The following is a 14,545-nucleotide window of genomic DNA, read 5'->3' as shown; positions in this document are numbered from 1 at the left end:
GGCATCATGCCAATCATGCCACACAGAAATGAGACCAGCGTATTGTAAGTAAACATCTGTAAAAAGAAAAAAAACTGTTTGATTGAGCTTGCATTGAGAAGCAGATTGAGAATAAACAAGAGTGGTGGGAATATAAAAAAATAATTTATTTTGTTAAAAAATATATTGTATAAATCTAAAGTTCAACACTGCAGTTAAAACTGATTAGGATGGTTATTGCTTTCCAATTCCATGTTGAGTCAAATTTTGTCTTTTGTCCATAAACTCTGGTCCTGTAAGAGATGTGACTAGCACCTCCTGCAGGCCTTTTTTCGCCATCCTTTAAATCTTTCCTCACAATCCAAAACCTGTTCAGTCCTAAAATGACAAACTTTTTTCTTAATTGATTGATCTGTAAAATATTGCACACCACAACAGTGGACATGAAAAAGACAATGGCTCCTTTCCAAAGGAGCTGATCTGCTTCAATGCTATTAAATCTTAGAAAAAAGTAGAGTTAAACTTCAAACATCAGAACAGTTGACTCACATGTGTTGAGCATCTTCACTCCTCATCAGAGCCAGTATCCACCGGTTTGTGAAATCCTTGCATTATGAATGACAATAACTACCTGGAAAATATTCTCCTTTTGTTCATTTCTACGGTGTCATCCTTCACTGCGCGTCACCAGTGTGAATAGACTTAACTCAGCAACCTGTGCTGCAGTGAGCTTTCAGCATGTGTGCTGCTGCAGCATTTACAGTATAGCTGGCGAACTTCCAGTCAGATCTGCAGTCTGGTTCCAGCTGTTAGCACCCCCCCCCCCCCCACCCCACCCCACACACACACACGTTTGGTGTGGTTAAAGTTTTGATTCCAGAACAGTGATAGTAACAGTATTTTACAATCATTCTTATAAGAAGATTTCACATAATTTGACCAGTCACCAAAGTTACAACTAACAAACATCCAAATGATCAATAAACAATCAGTATAACTCCCCTAATTTGAGTTACAGTCACACAGTATGTGGTGAGTTTATGTGATGTGAGACATCCAACCCAAAATCCCAAACTCAAATCCCAGTTGTTTTTACTAGATGTGTTAATGTATATTAGGGTCCTAATAACACAGTTAGCTATTTCTGGTGAGGTAAAATACATTTTACTTTTTGATCTTTATTGCAGAAAAAAATTAACCTACACTGCCATCTGCTGGTATGACAGCAGATGGCAGTGTCTGATCTTCTTGTCTGATCCTCTTGCAGCGTGACACAGCTTGAGCAGTTTTGCAAAGAGTGGAGTAAAATCCAGATGTGTAAGTGTGATTAATACCTATCCACACAGACTCAGTGCTGTGATCGCGGCCAAAGGCGCATCTACTAGATACTGACTTGAAGGGGATGAATTATTTATGTAATCACTTATTTTACATTATATATTTTTATTACTTTATAGAAATCTATTTTCACTTTGACATTAAAGTTATTTTTTGTAAATTATTTAAAGCCAAATTATATTGACCATGATTTAATTTATAAAAACAATAAAAGGGGAGAACTCCAAGGAGGTGAATACTATGTATAGGCACTGTATATGTATACATTGATAAGAAAAAATAATAATTCACATACACACAGATACATGGTTTAAAGAACTGTTCTCTTGGCTTCAGTATGCTACTAGTGGCTGTGCTCTTATATTTTACACCATCTGGCAACCAGTTCTGGATCAGGTAGAAAAGATGAACGCCTCAGACATGTTAAGTGTATAGATGTTTAAAATCCAAAAAAATGCAAAGTGTACTAATCAACAGAAGTGGTTTAAACAACATACAACAACCAAAAGAAACCATGTCTGCCCTGTGCAGGCACCAGCTTTTGACACAGAAGGAGAATGTGTGAAATAAAGATAAAGCTTTGACTATGAAAACAACAATGTCAAACCAACTGCGGTAACATGCGACACATACTGACTAAATATAAGCTTGGCTAGAAAAAACTGTTAAAAAAACTTAACAGTCTTGACAAAATGACTCAGACTGCAACCCACAAAATTTGAGGTAGTACAACAAGGTGTCAGAGGAAATTGCAGCAATGAGGCTGCTTTCTGACCTGTAGGAATCTAGTTTCAGCATATTTGAAGCAACTTAACAGTTAGCTTGTAACAGTTACCTTTGACCCACATCACGCAGTGTATTCCAGTTTAGCGCCTGGTTTCCTGAAAGATAATCACTGAAAATATTTAAAAACTCGAGCAGGTTATTAGATTACCAACAGATAATATTGTTTAGGTTTGAACCTGTTTCTCTGCACACATTATTAATCCAACAATGGCTCTTGCTCAATTTGTATGACACCTTAACATAATCAGTTAAAATATCACACATTCATTTATATCATATTTTATTAAAACATACAAGTCAAGTGTTGTACAAAACAAGCAAGAAGACAAAATGTTACTTTTAATCTGATCATTTTGTCTACTGTCTGTGACTTGAGTAGTAATAATAAATAATAGTAGTATTATAATAATAGTGTAGTTGTGCATTGAACACATATAAAACAGAGTCATCAAGAAACATATACAGTAATTAAGGGACATATTTTAATTTAAATTATGCAAACAAGATATGGATTATTGCTGAAATATACATCCTGCTGTTATTCTGATGAAGATGCATACACAAGTGCTGCAGAGGGTGAAAAGATTTGCTCATGTTCAGAGGGCGATGTTTCAGCTACTAAACACATTGTCTGTTTTGTATTCATTTGAATATGTGCTTTGAACCCTTCGTGACTTATCATGTATGTTAGATGTTATTCTAATTTTAATTTCCACCATCAATGAAGCACATTGTTAGTCAAATTGAAATGTTTCATCAACAATGTTCCTTCACTTGGAATACTTGTTTTATAGTTAACAAAATATCTTGGTTATAATGTGTACCCTTCACTACTATGTGATTACAGACACTCATAAGCAGGGCTAGATAATGATTCAATATTAACATCTGTCTCCTTTCATTGGAATCATATTTACTCAGGACCAGCAGGACACAGTCTTGATCAGTGTCACCACCAGACAAACCAGGACCAGTGGACCTGATCAACAGCCACCAACTCGCTTCCCATCTCTCGTCAGTACTGTGCCAGGACTTTGCTGTAGCCCATCTCTTCTAACTCACGTAAGATCCCACCTTCTCAGGACCCATGCTGTCGATTAGAAGAAGGCACTGTTGATCCGTCATGCTGCAGGATACTGGTTTTTCATTGTGAAGCCAGATGTACTGGGCATGGTGGGAAGTCACTGGGCACTGGAGGAAATACTTGGACTTAGAGGGGACTGTAATCCTGTCCATAGTGCTATCTGCACTGCTGCCTGATCCTATCACAGAGAAAAGAACACAAGCTCAAAGTAAAAGGTTGATTTAATTTGTTTGATTTATTTAACCTTTATTTCATCTTACAGGTTTCTTATTACAGCTGCATAGCATGGAAAGTTTCTTGGCGCAGACAAAGGTGCCCAGATCCTCTTCCTGAATGCAACAGACAGAGCGCAAGTTTATTGATGTTGTGCTGTGATGATGTGTTAAAAAAGATAAGCAGTCAAATCAATAATGCACACCTATCAATGTGTATTTCAGCATAATATAATGACTACTTAAAAAGATATGATGACATTGTTCCTGTAGGCAGACATGTCTGAACCTGATATAATATGAGGAAGCATATATCTCTCTATCTGATTTACTACACTGAACCCACTCAGCGATCAGGCAGTAAAACCAGTTCAGCTGTGTCTACACTCAGTTATATTCCCAGCATGTTTTACATGTGTATTTGAATTTATAATGTTTGATTTGCACTTTTGGACTCCACTGTACAGTACCAGTCAAAAGTTTGGACACACCTTTACATTGACTTGAATGAAAAAGAGTGTCCAAACTTTTGACTGGTACTGTATATGACTTTAAGGACTCCATACTTTACTCAATATCATTTGCATTATATTAGCTTGCATATTTAGAATACATCTGCCTGTCAGGAACTGATGCACCATCACAAGTGCAGTATGAAAACACCTGCAAGTAGGCAGGTGAGCTATATGTGAATTGCAAGGCTGGCTTTGAAATTGTATTTAGTCATTTATGGTGTGGATAAAAAATGATTTTAAAGTTGATTTTATGTTATTAGCATTATATTATATTATTATTGGCTAATTACATTGTTTGAAAGCCCGTTTTTGTTGTGTGAAGAGAACATCATGGCCTATGTAAATGAACTGCACTTGTATACCGCCTTTTTCGTCCTCTGATCACTCAAAAGGCATATGCACTAAAAAGGATAAATTCACCCATTCACACACCATTGGCACAGCCTTTGGGAGCAATTTAGGGTTCAATATCTTGCCCAAGGAAACCTCAACATGCAGACCGGAGGAGAATCGAACTGCCAATCTCTGATCTACTGTCTTAGCCACAGCCACCCCAGTGACGCCTCTTTTATCTTTACAAGCAGTAAATAGACTAATGCTAAGAACTACAAAAAATGTGATTGAATTGAGTATTGAGTTTGGTAGTGTTGCTTTGGAATGGTTGTTAGTCTGTAGAATAAACCAACCCCACTCAGTTTTAATCATGAGCACCATCACCATCACTATCACCATCTTCATCAGAGCGTGAAACAAGATAAAATCACAGATCCTTTTTTTCAGTTTAGTGTCTTGCTCAGACAGGAGTGTGTTTTACAATAGTTGTAAAGTATGTGGAGAAATTGGGGATGACATGTACTGGAAATTCTGTCACAAATAGTTATTAATGCATGAGATAGTAACAAACTTTGCTTTAAATAATATTTCATTACTGATAACCTTTAATGTAGTAGTAGTAATAGTAAACCACTACATGTGTCCACTAGTTGATTTAGGTTTCAGGTAGAGACTAGCTAGCAGCTGATGGTATTGGTTAAGTATTGAAATACTTTGATGACATGAATTTTCGTCATCACAAAAGGAACAGCTTGCAGTGAGTCAGTTGTAGTCATTAGATCCATTCAGTTTGCTAAATGACTGAGACCAATATGCTGCCAATCAGTGTGGTAGCTAGTTCAAAACCTCAAAGGTTATGCCATTGAGAGCTACTGTGACTAAACACATTGAAAACAGGAGAAGGATGAGATAACAGTCAAGCTAACCATGGCAGACAAGCTAGGTCGTACCAGTGACCGCACAGCTCTCACAAATAAAAGCTACATCACAACTTTTTGTCAAATTTAACTGGTTAGTTTACAGTTTATGTGTCAGTCTGTTGAAAGCAAATTAACTAAAACTGACCTATTTACTTCCACAATACAAATTATTATCAACACATCAGATACACACATTATTCCTTTTGGTCAGAAACAGTGAATGTTATATTTGTTGGGTTACAAGAAAACTCCACAAGACATTTTTGTTGTGTTACAATGCTGCAACTGAAGAATGTTTTTTTTGGATATTTAGTTTAAAGATTTCCAGCTAGAGATCAGTGGTCTTACTCTGTTCCAAGGACACAGCGTACGCCTAAGATGCATTCCTGGCAGGTGTGTCCATAATGGGTACAGTCTGCCACGTCCAGTTGGACTAGTTCACTTGTGGAGCTCACATACAGTTTCCACTGTAAAGAATACACAGTACATCCATTATTGATCCTTTTATTAAAACACCAATATTCTGGGAAAAGTTTAAATTGCAATCAAAACGTTTACAACATTTTAAGAAGTAGCACTATTTTCATTTAACTCACAATAACCACAATTGCAATATGAATATAACTGCCATCCTCCCACCTTGATGGTTTCTGGGTGGGTAAAAGACATTACTCACAGAGGGTTGGTTATGGGTGATGCTGAAGATGTGGGCACTGTGGTGGAAATTCCGCAATGCAAAGGCGTGACTTTATTCTGCGTCACCTTGTGAACTCCTCCATTCCGTGTTAAAAGCCACAGGAGAAAGGGAAAGGATAATAACTAAATACCAAAAACATGTATAAACCCACAAAAACCCGATTCCTGATTCATCTAGCAAAGCAAATCTTTCGATAGAAAAAAAGATCCTCAAGAGATCCTTCTACTTCAAACTCTGTTTAACACCTTTATCCAGTTACTGCTACAAAGCGGAAAGAACCAGGTCAATGTGTGAACCTATCAATGAAGGCTGTAGGCAAATATTTCCAAATATGGTTTCATTCTCTTTTGAAAATTTGAAAAACTATGCACAGTATCATTATAGTTTACATTTCCTTACAAAAGAACATGAAGATAATACAAATTTCAATTTGACTTTAATGGAATGCCAATGTGCCCCCCCATCTTTTATCTTTTAGGACAAAGTGTGACAAAGAGTACGAGATGAAATAAACTATAAATCCACATGATAACTCCACGTGTTTCTGCTTTTGGAAAAAAAAAAAACTAGCGTCAAACCAAATCTGAAGGCGTAGTTCTAAGCCATCTGTAGGTCAGTCAGTTTTTGTTGAGTAATAAGAAAACATTTTTAAGAAGTAAAGTTAAATATCATCAAAGGGATTTTTTTCAAAGGGTGTTGAGCCAACTTGTACCACATACCTCTGCACTTCAATTTTTCATTCATTTAAAAGTTATGATGTAAGATCCACACCATAAAATTTACGTTTGACGCCTGAGGGAGTCTGACACCTGAGGGAGTCACATCACACACCTACTAAAACAAGCCTAGTACGTGACTTGCTCCACATCTTTGGGGGCCATTACTTCCTGTCTTTCACAACCCAGAGACAATTGACAAGTGAGGGCCTGTGTAGATGCAGTGTAATTACTAGTATTTTATTTTAATTTTTGATTATTAATCATGAGAAATTGTTTTGTGACAAGAATATATGCCAATAATACATAGTGTTCTAAGCCTGCTGTTTTGTTTGTTAGAGCCTTTGAAAGGGGAGCGTGTGAACACGTTGTCAATGTCTTGTATCGTGTAGACACAAACAGCACTCCCTGCAGAGAGACACAGGGATCAGTAAGTCTGTACTGAACCGTCTGCAGTAACAACACAAATAAAGTTCTTGGTGGTCAGCAAAGATTTTAGCCATGCTGCTAAAAAAAACAGTAAAAAAAGGCTGAACAGACATGGCTAAGTTTGGAAAGGAACACACTTCTTTGGCAAGGCTGTTAATTAGTTTAAAGACAGCAGAGGTCATTGGAGCCGCCTGAGGCTACAGGTACTCATACTTTCTGATTAACCCTTTCATGCCTATATATGCATATATTTCAATGCATGTACAAATAAACATAAACATACATACATACATACATACATAGATACAACGATCGCCAGCAAAGGGGGGAGAAGTCCTGCACTTCTGTTAGCTTTTATTTGGTGTTTTTAACAAGTGTTTAATTTTAAACACAGTGAGAAAGATTCATTTAGTTTCTTGCATCAACACACAGGGTTATTTCACACAAACAGTTTCACAGTGACCAGTCACCATGACCAGTGACAGTCACTACGAGTCAGAAGAAAACTGTATTATTACTGTGTCTCTGGTTCTGGGAGTCTTTCACTATGTTTTTAATCAGATAGTTACTTACTGTGTCGGAGCTGAAAAGACTACAGTGATTTTTTTAGTCATGAAGGAGGAAAGGTTCACTTTAAAAAGATACAAGTAAGATGTCAAGAACATCTTGTGGGATCAAATTGGTCAATCAGACTCTTATCAGTTGTTCAAAACGTTTTCCAGATTCTCAAGAATCACCACGAGTCTTCAAAGTTGAGCGCAGTAGAGTTTCATTCCGTCAGCAAAACCCGAGAACATCACACAAAGTCTATGAGAAATGATCTAACATACAATGTCAATGTCCCCTTTTCATACCAAAAAAACTGCTGAGGTCTCATTTGACTTAGTTCATATTCGAGTCATATGCCCAAATATGATCATCCTCCAGTAGATTTTTTTTTTTCATGCAAGACACACTCGTTCTCTCTAACCCACCCCCCACCTCCCAGCTCGCCTGCACCCTCCTCACAAACAAACTTTTTGCACACACCACTGCTTCATTTTTTCTCCTTTATAGGCAAAAATACAGCATTATGTTTCAATCTTTCAGATGTTGATTCTTTAAGACAAGCTCAAAATACACCATTATGTTTTCTTTTGTCTTACTGCAATTTTTTAAAAAGAGTAATGTAAAAATGAGTATATTTGGTTACATGTTTCACATTTGTGGGTTACAATACAGCATACTCAATCAGTTAAGTGCACTTTAAATCAACAGGTGTGGAGTAAACATATTTAATCCTTAATCTCTATTATAGCCATTATCATTAGGAGTTTAAATTAATACACCATAATCTCCACAGTGATCAGTGATCATCACACTGCCTCCACCAAAGAAGGCAGAGAAGATTTGCCAAATGGACACAACCCACATACTCAGCTGCCAAGAAGCATTGTTAGAACAAAGAAATACTCTACCAAACACAAATTTCCTTACTTTTTGTGCTATGTTGAGTTAGGGATGCTCAGGCTTGTCTTGGACCAGCCACTAGTTATGCTGCTATAGACATAGACTGCCGGGGGACTCTCATGATGCACTGAGCTCCTCTCTCTATCCATTTACATTCCTGTGCTATTAATGCATTTCACTAACTTCTAACTAACTCTTCCCTGGACTTCTTTGTGCTCTCTCGCCTCACAGCTGGATGCAGAAGCCCGGGGCCATCAACATCCTGACTTCTGAGTCCTGATAGGCAGGGCCTTGCGGACAGTTGCTGTCACCACATAAATCATGCTCCTATTGTTTTCAATGTTGTTTGTTATTGTGCCTCTCTCTCCTCTCTCCCTTTTCACCCTCTCCTCTCTCTCTTTCTTCTCTCTACCTTATCCCTCTCAAACCCAACTGGTCAAGGCAGATGACCTCCAACCTATGGCAACCTCCAATGCCATTATCGATTCTGCTTATTGATCCGATTCTTTATCGATTCCTGTGGATTTTCTGTGTGGAAAAAGTAGGCCTTACAGGTTTTCAGTGTCAACAACACACATTTTATTGAGTTATTATGTAGCAGTACTCGGTCCTTCACCGCTATCATCTAAAATGGATCAAATGAGATATTTATACAGCATTCGTTTTCATCAATGTCAAATAACACTACAGAATCTGTCATTGCTTGCGTTGTGCTAATGTTAACATATGACAGGACTAGGCATGGGTCGGTATGAGATTCTGACAGTATAACCTTAGGCAAAAATATCACGGTTTCACGGTATTATGATTACAGCTCTAAAATGTGTTATTTTGAAATGTCTGTAAACAATAGAACATGGTGGAACATTAGTCAATTTTAAATAAATAATAATAAAAAATAACTGAATTCTTTGTCTGTCTTTTCATGGAAGCTGAAGTATTCCCATACAGCCGACTTGGTCCATTTAGAAGGGGGGAAAGTTTGAAGACCTTCAGCCATCATACCTGAGGGACCTCCACTTTCTCTCTGATGAGACGTCACATTTCGACAAATGCTTCAGCATGTTGCTTGTGTTTCAACCGTTGCACGAAACGACGGTGCGTCACACATTGCACGTTGCGCTGTTAGCATCCTTCTTAGTGAAATTAAGCCACACTTTGGACCGCTTCTGTCTCTCCGCCATGGTGTCACTCACACTGCGGATTGACTCTCGCGCGAGCGTGACGTCATTATTTTGCAAGGCACGTGAAAGAAAGGCATCGATAAGAGAATTGTTAAGCATAAAGGCAAATGATGTCGATGAATTGAACCGGTTCTCAACTGGAACCAGTTCTCGATTCCCACCCCTAATTATAGGACACATTAAGTCAAAATGGCTAAACGTAAATGTCAGACTAGAAAAGGCTGCAGAAGAAAAGTGGTGTTTAACACTGAAGAGGTATTGTCCCAGTTATTTCAAACACCAGAAGTGATAAGGGTAAGTTGTAACTCCCCATTTGTTTCAGTAAAGTTATCCATAAGCTTTTAGCTAGCTAGTTTAGCCTTTAGCGAGCAGAAGCTAGTTGCCTAACTAGCCTACTAAATAGTAGCCTATTTCAGCATGTTTGTGTGATCACTGTTTAGTTATAAGACAGATGAAGGGAGTTCTGCAGAGATACAGCTTACATTTATGTGTGTAATAGAAAATGCCATGAGTCAGACTGATGAGGATAAGTTTCAGTAACATTTTTCAGTAAAGTTAGCCTTTAGCTGGCTAGTTTAGCCTTTAGCGAGCAGAAGCTAGTTGCCTGAGTAGCCTATTTCAGCATGTTTGTTTGATCACTGTTTAGTTCTAAGACATGTGAAGGGGGTTTTGCAGATCATAAGAGAAACAGGATTTCAAGTCTTTTTCACAACAAACAATGCGAAATAGAACCAAAGACACAGAGGGAGACAGTGTCCCCTGGCAGAAAGTAAAATGGCTGCGCTACACCAAGGAAAATCCAAGATGTGTCCAATTCAAGTATGAAATGACCAGTGATGAATTCTGCATTCTTGAGGTTGGGCAACAGGAGACAAGAGGTTCACATGCAATTGGGCCTAAAAAGTTGAACAAATCCCGACCAGGGATCAGTGCACTAAAAAAAAAAGAGACTTGGTCACACTATGCACAAATGGCAGTATCCCCAGCTCCTATCTGGACTTTTACCAGTCTTTGAAGGCTTCTGAATCAAGTGAGATGTAATGCATAGCTTAAAAGCTTTTGAACATTTTGTTCACCTGATTAGTCTAGTCAAAGTCATTAATTCATGAATATTGTTGCACATCTCCTAATACCTGAAAACATTCATTAATTCCTATTGTTGTCTAGTCCACTAGTATACTGTATCAGATTTTAACAATAATTTAAATGAAATTTATCATTAAATGAAATGTTTGATAATTAAAATGAATTCTTCAATTCGTAGATGTTCATTGTATTGTGTGATCAATGCAAAAAAAAATGACTCAGGCTTTCATAATTCATGCATCAGAGGGTTAAATGTCCTTAGCCAATAGCCACAGACTCAGTCCACTACTACTGTGTTGCTTTTGTGCCACTCTGTCTACTGGTAACACAAGTTCTTCTCCCTTTCCCACCCTATGTCAGAAATAAGGAGATGGGAGTCTTCCTGTTGTGTTCATTATTCCTCTTTTCCCTAGGGATCTTCAGAACATCCCGGATAACAAAGAAGCATGTCAGAAGTCAACCAGAGATCAAAAATGAAAATGAATTAAGCCGAATGGACAAGAAGTGCAGCATCTTTGCACCATAATGTTTCTGGCACTCAAATGTCCAGTAAGCATAACCTCTCCTACAGGAGGAATGTAATGGAAAATGTATGTCCACTCTCTGTCCAACTTCATCAAAAGGAGAATCACAAGATATACTTTCTGCATGTCTTGAGAATTGTTCTTCTAACTCTGTAGGGAACCAAACTGCAGAACTGTATGTCCTGATCTATCTCTGCAACTATGTATTCTCCTGCCAGTAACTTGTGATTATTGTTTGCTGACCAAGCTATCCACTCCGTCAGCTTGAGGCGATCATGCGTTGACCTTGAGCACTGACTGGTTGACGTCTCCCTGTCATGCACAACGTGAATAAAGTAGCCTGAATGTAATAAAAGTGTTGCTTATCTTCGATTCAACAGACTTCTCTGTACAATACCTTGTGTGTTGTTACTGAACTCCCTTTGCAAGATTAATTAAAACACAGTGAAGTACTACCGTTGCTGGACTCAAGCTTTTCTCTCTTACCACTTGTTAAGGAAATTTCCACAACATGATGCTCTACTATGGTTGCATCCAATTCCTGATCAGAAATGTTGCAAGTTTTCTATGGCTTATGTTGTATTCCCGCATGAGCTTGTACAGTGGGACTGAAGCCACTTAGGTAAGTGTTGTTCCTAGCAACAGCAAACCCTCTATGTCCTCTTTTGAAATGAAGGTATGACCACCCTAAAAAAAACAATAAAAAAATATTTTGTGACATTTTTCCATGCACAAAATGTAGCTATATGCCATGCAAGGTAATATTACCTTTACATTCCACATCACAGTGTACATAAACCTTCTATGACCACTGCTGAACTTAAAAATTAATAAAAAATATTAGTGAAGTAATCCTAGGCTTAGTTCAATTTGCCACCAACTATCCTGACTTGCACACAACCTGTTCTCATTTCCAACGTGTCCTACATTAATATAGGGTAACATTAATATTATTTAGCCACATATGACAGCTTTACTTACAGCTCTATAAGTGAAGTCCCCTCAGTGAAATACCTGAGGGCACTACTGGAAGTACCTGTGGTGTGGAGACCTGAAACAAAGGCCCATATTCTAAATGTCAGACATGGCCGAAAAGCCCCTGTCCTTAACTCGGTGTAGCTAGTGATCAAGCTAACGTTAGCTACTGGAAAATTGTATATTAACATATAAGTCACAGCATAGCATGGTCACTTTTGCAACTGGGAACCACTAACTAAGTTGTGGGTAATTCTGTAATTCAGTAATATAGAAAATCTTTACTGTGGATCACAAAACCTCCACTAGCATCAGAGTCACACAGCACGCTGACAAACAATACCGTTAGCTTGCTGGTCTGGTCAGCTAAGTTAACAGTAACTCTCAGTTCAGAATGAGTTAATAAGTTAACATGAAACTGCTCAACTTACTGTTAGTGGTGTGGACTGTGCTGAAGGAACTGCGTCTTGGAGTTACTGACCTAGATCATTTACATATTTCCTTAATATTTAGTTTTACAATTGGCAACCGATTTAACATTTAGATTCATTTATCTAACTTTTAGATTTAGATGTTACATTTAAATTTAGATATACATATCAGTGTTTCCCACAGAATATTGAGAGATGATGGTAGGGTCTCAGTCCGACCCTCTAGGGGGGTCCAGAAGAACATTTTGTACAGTTTTAAGTCAAATGCATCATTCTGGTGCACTCTGATACGTTTTCTTTTTTGTGTTTTAGTAAATTATCTACGGATTGAACGGTAATGGTCACACTCACAAAGCACAGGAAAGAAATTTGACCAGTTAATAAATTAAACAAACTACCAAAAAAGACTAATGTCCATATTTCAGCTCTGAAACAAAGAAAGCAGATGTGATTATCCAAGTTCAACTAGTTAACATATAAAATACTGTTTCAGTAGGCCTAAATATTTTTCTTCAAATAACTAAACTGTCTGCTAATCAATAAAAGACTTAACTTCTAGATGTCTTAGAGGTGGATCAGGATCAGAGTTGATTTATTTTACAGATGGAAATAAAGAAGATCTCTCATAAGCCTTTGCTTTTTACACTGAACCAACTAAAATAGCATAACACAAAGCAGCTCTGTGTGCTTTTAAATAGCACGCAGGTGTTTCAGATTCAGCGGTTTGAGATGGAGCTGCAGGGTTGAGTGGAGGTGTGGGGAAGTTTACTGCTGTTGAACGGTACCCACTGTAAAACAATCAGAAAATAACATTTTATTGACCTGGGGCCTGTTTCAGGAAGCAGGTTTAACTAACTCTGAGTTAAAACCTTAACTCTAGGTTGACCAACTCTGAGTTAAAACCTTAACTCTAGGTTGACCAACTCTGAGCTATCAAACTCTGAGTTCACGGTTTCAGAATAAGTGTTAACAGTTAGTTCAATCAACTCTGAGTCAAAGTAACTCTGAGTGAAGCTTGTGCATGAGGAGATACCAAGCCCTCATCAATGGAGCACAGATAACATGATTCACCATGGCAACAGGAGAAACAAAGGGCTCAGTCCTCCTACTTTTCCCCAAAGGAGTTAGAAATATTAATGAATACATGCAGATGGTGAGTATATATTTAAGAAAAAAAGCAATACCTTAGCAGCAGTAAAAGAACATTCTGATGTGGCAGAAAATGAATGAGTAGGCTACTAATAAAAAAAAAAGAGAGAAACATTTTGTCTGAGTGGTCGACTTATTCAACATTTATATTCTGTGTATGTGTGTGTGCGCAGCACATTTAATATTCATGCAGACCCCAACAGGTACAAAACGTAGGCCTACTTGGCAGCAACTGAATATGAAATATAAAAATATAGCTCAAACAAATAAGGTATTACAAGCTGCGGTGTAGCCTGCGCTACCTCATTAAACAGCATTTAAATGCTACATTCAACATGTGATATATAGTAGTTGATGAAATCTTCTAAGAAAAAAACAAAGTCAATTTTTCAGCCATCCCAGTACTGCCAGTATTTAATATTGTCTATTTGAAAGCAACACCACATACAACACTACAAAAGTGTAAACGTTTCAGTGCAATAGTTAAATTTAGTTTTATGTTTGGACACTTTCACCTTAATTTAACAGTAGCTAGCTGTTAGAGAGAGAGAGAAAGTTCCTCACTGGTATCGAACCAGCGACACTGTCACAATGAAGCATGCGCAGTAACCACTTGGATATCAATCACCTTCAAATCAAATACTGCATTTGTGACAGCCCGACAGACGGTTGCCTTGGAAACATGAACTTGTTCGGACGATACGAGGGCTGAGAATATTGTTCAATAAATGACCGATT

This window comes from Scomber japonicus, chromosome 1, assembly GCF_027409825.1.
Source record: "Scomber japonicus isolate fScoJap1 chromosome 1, fScoJap1.pri, whole genome shotgun sequence".
In the NCBI taxonomy this organism is placed as follows: domain Eukaryota; kingdom Metazoa; phylum Chordata; class Actinopteri; order Scombriformes; family Scombridae; genus Scomber; species Scomber japonicus.
The sequence above is the reverse complement of the archived record's forward strand: the minus strand, read 5'-3'. Positions refer to the sequence as shown.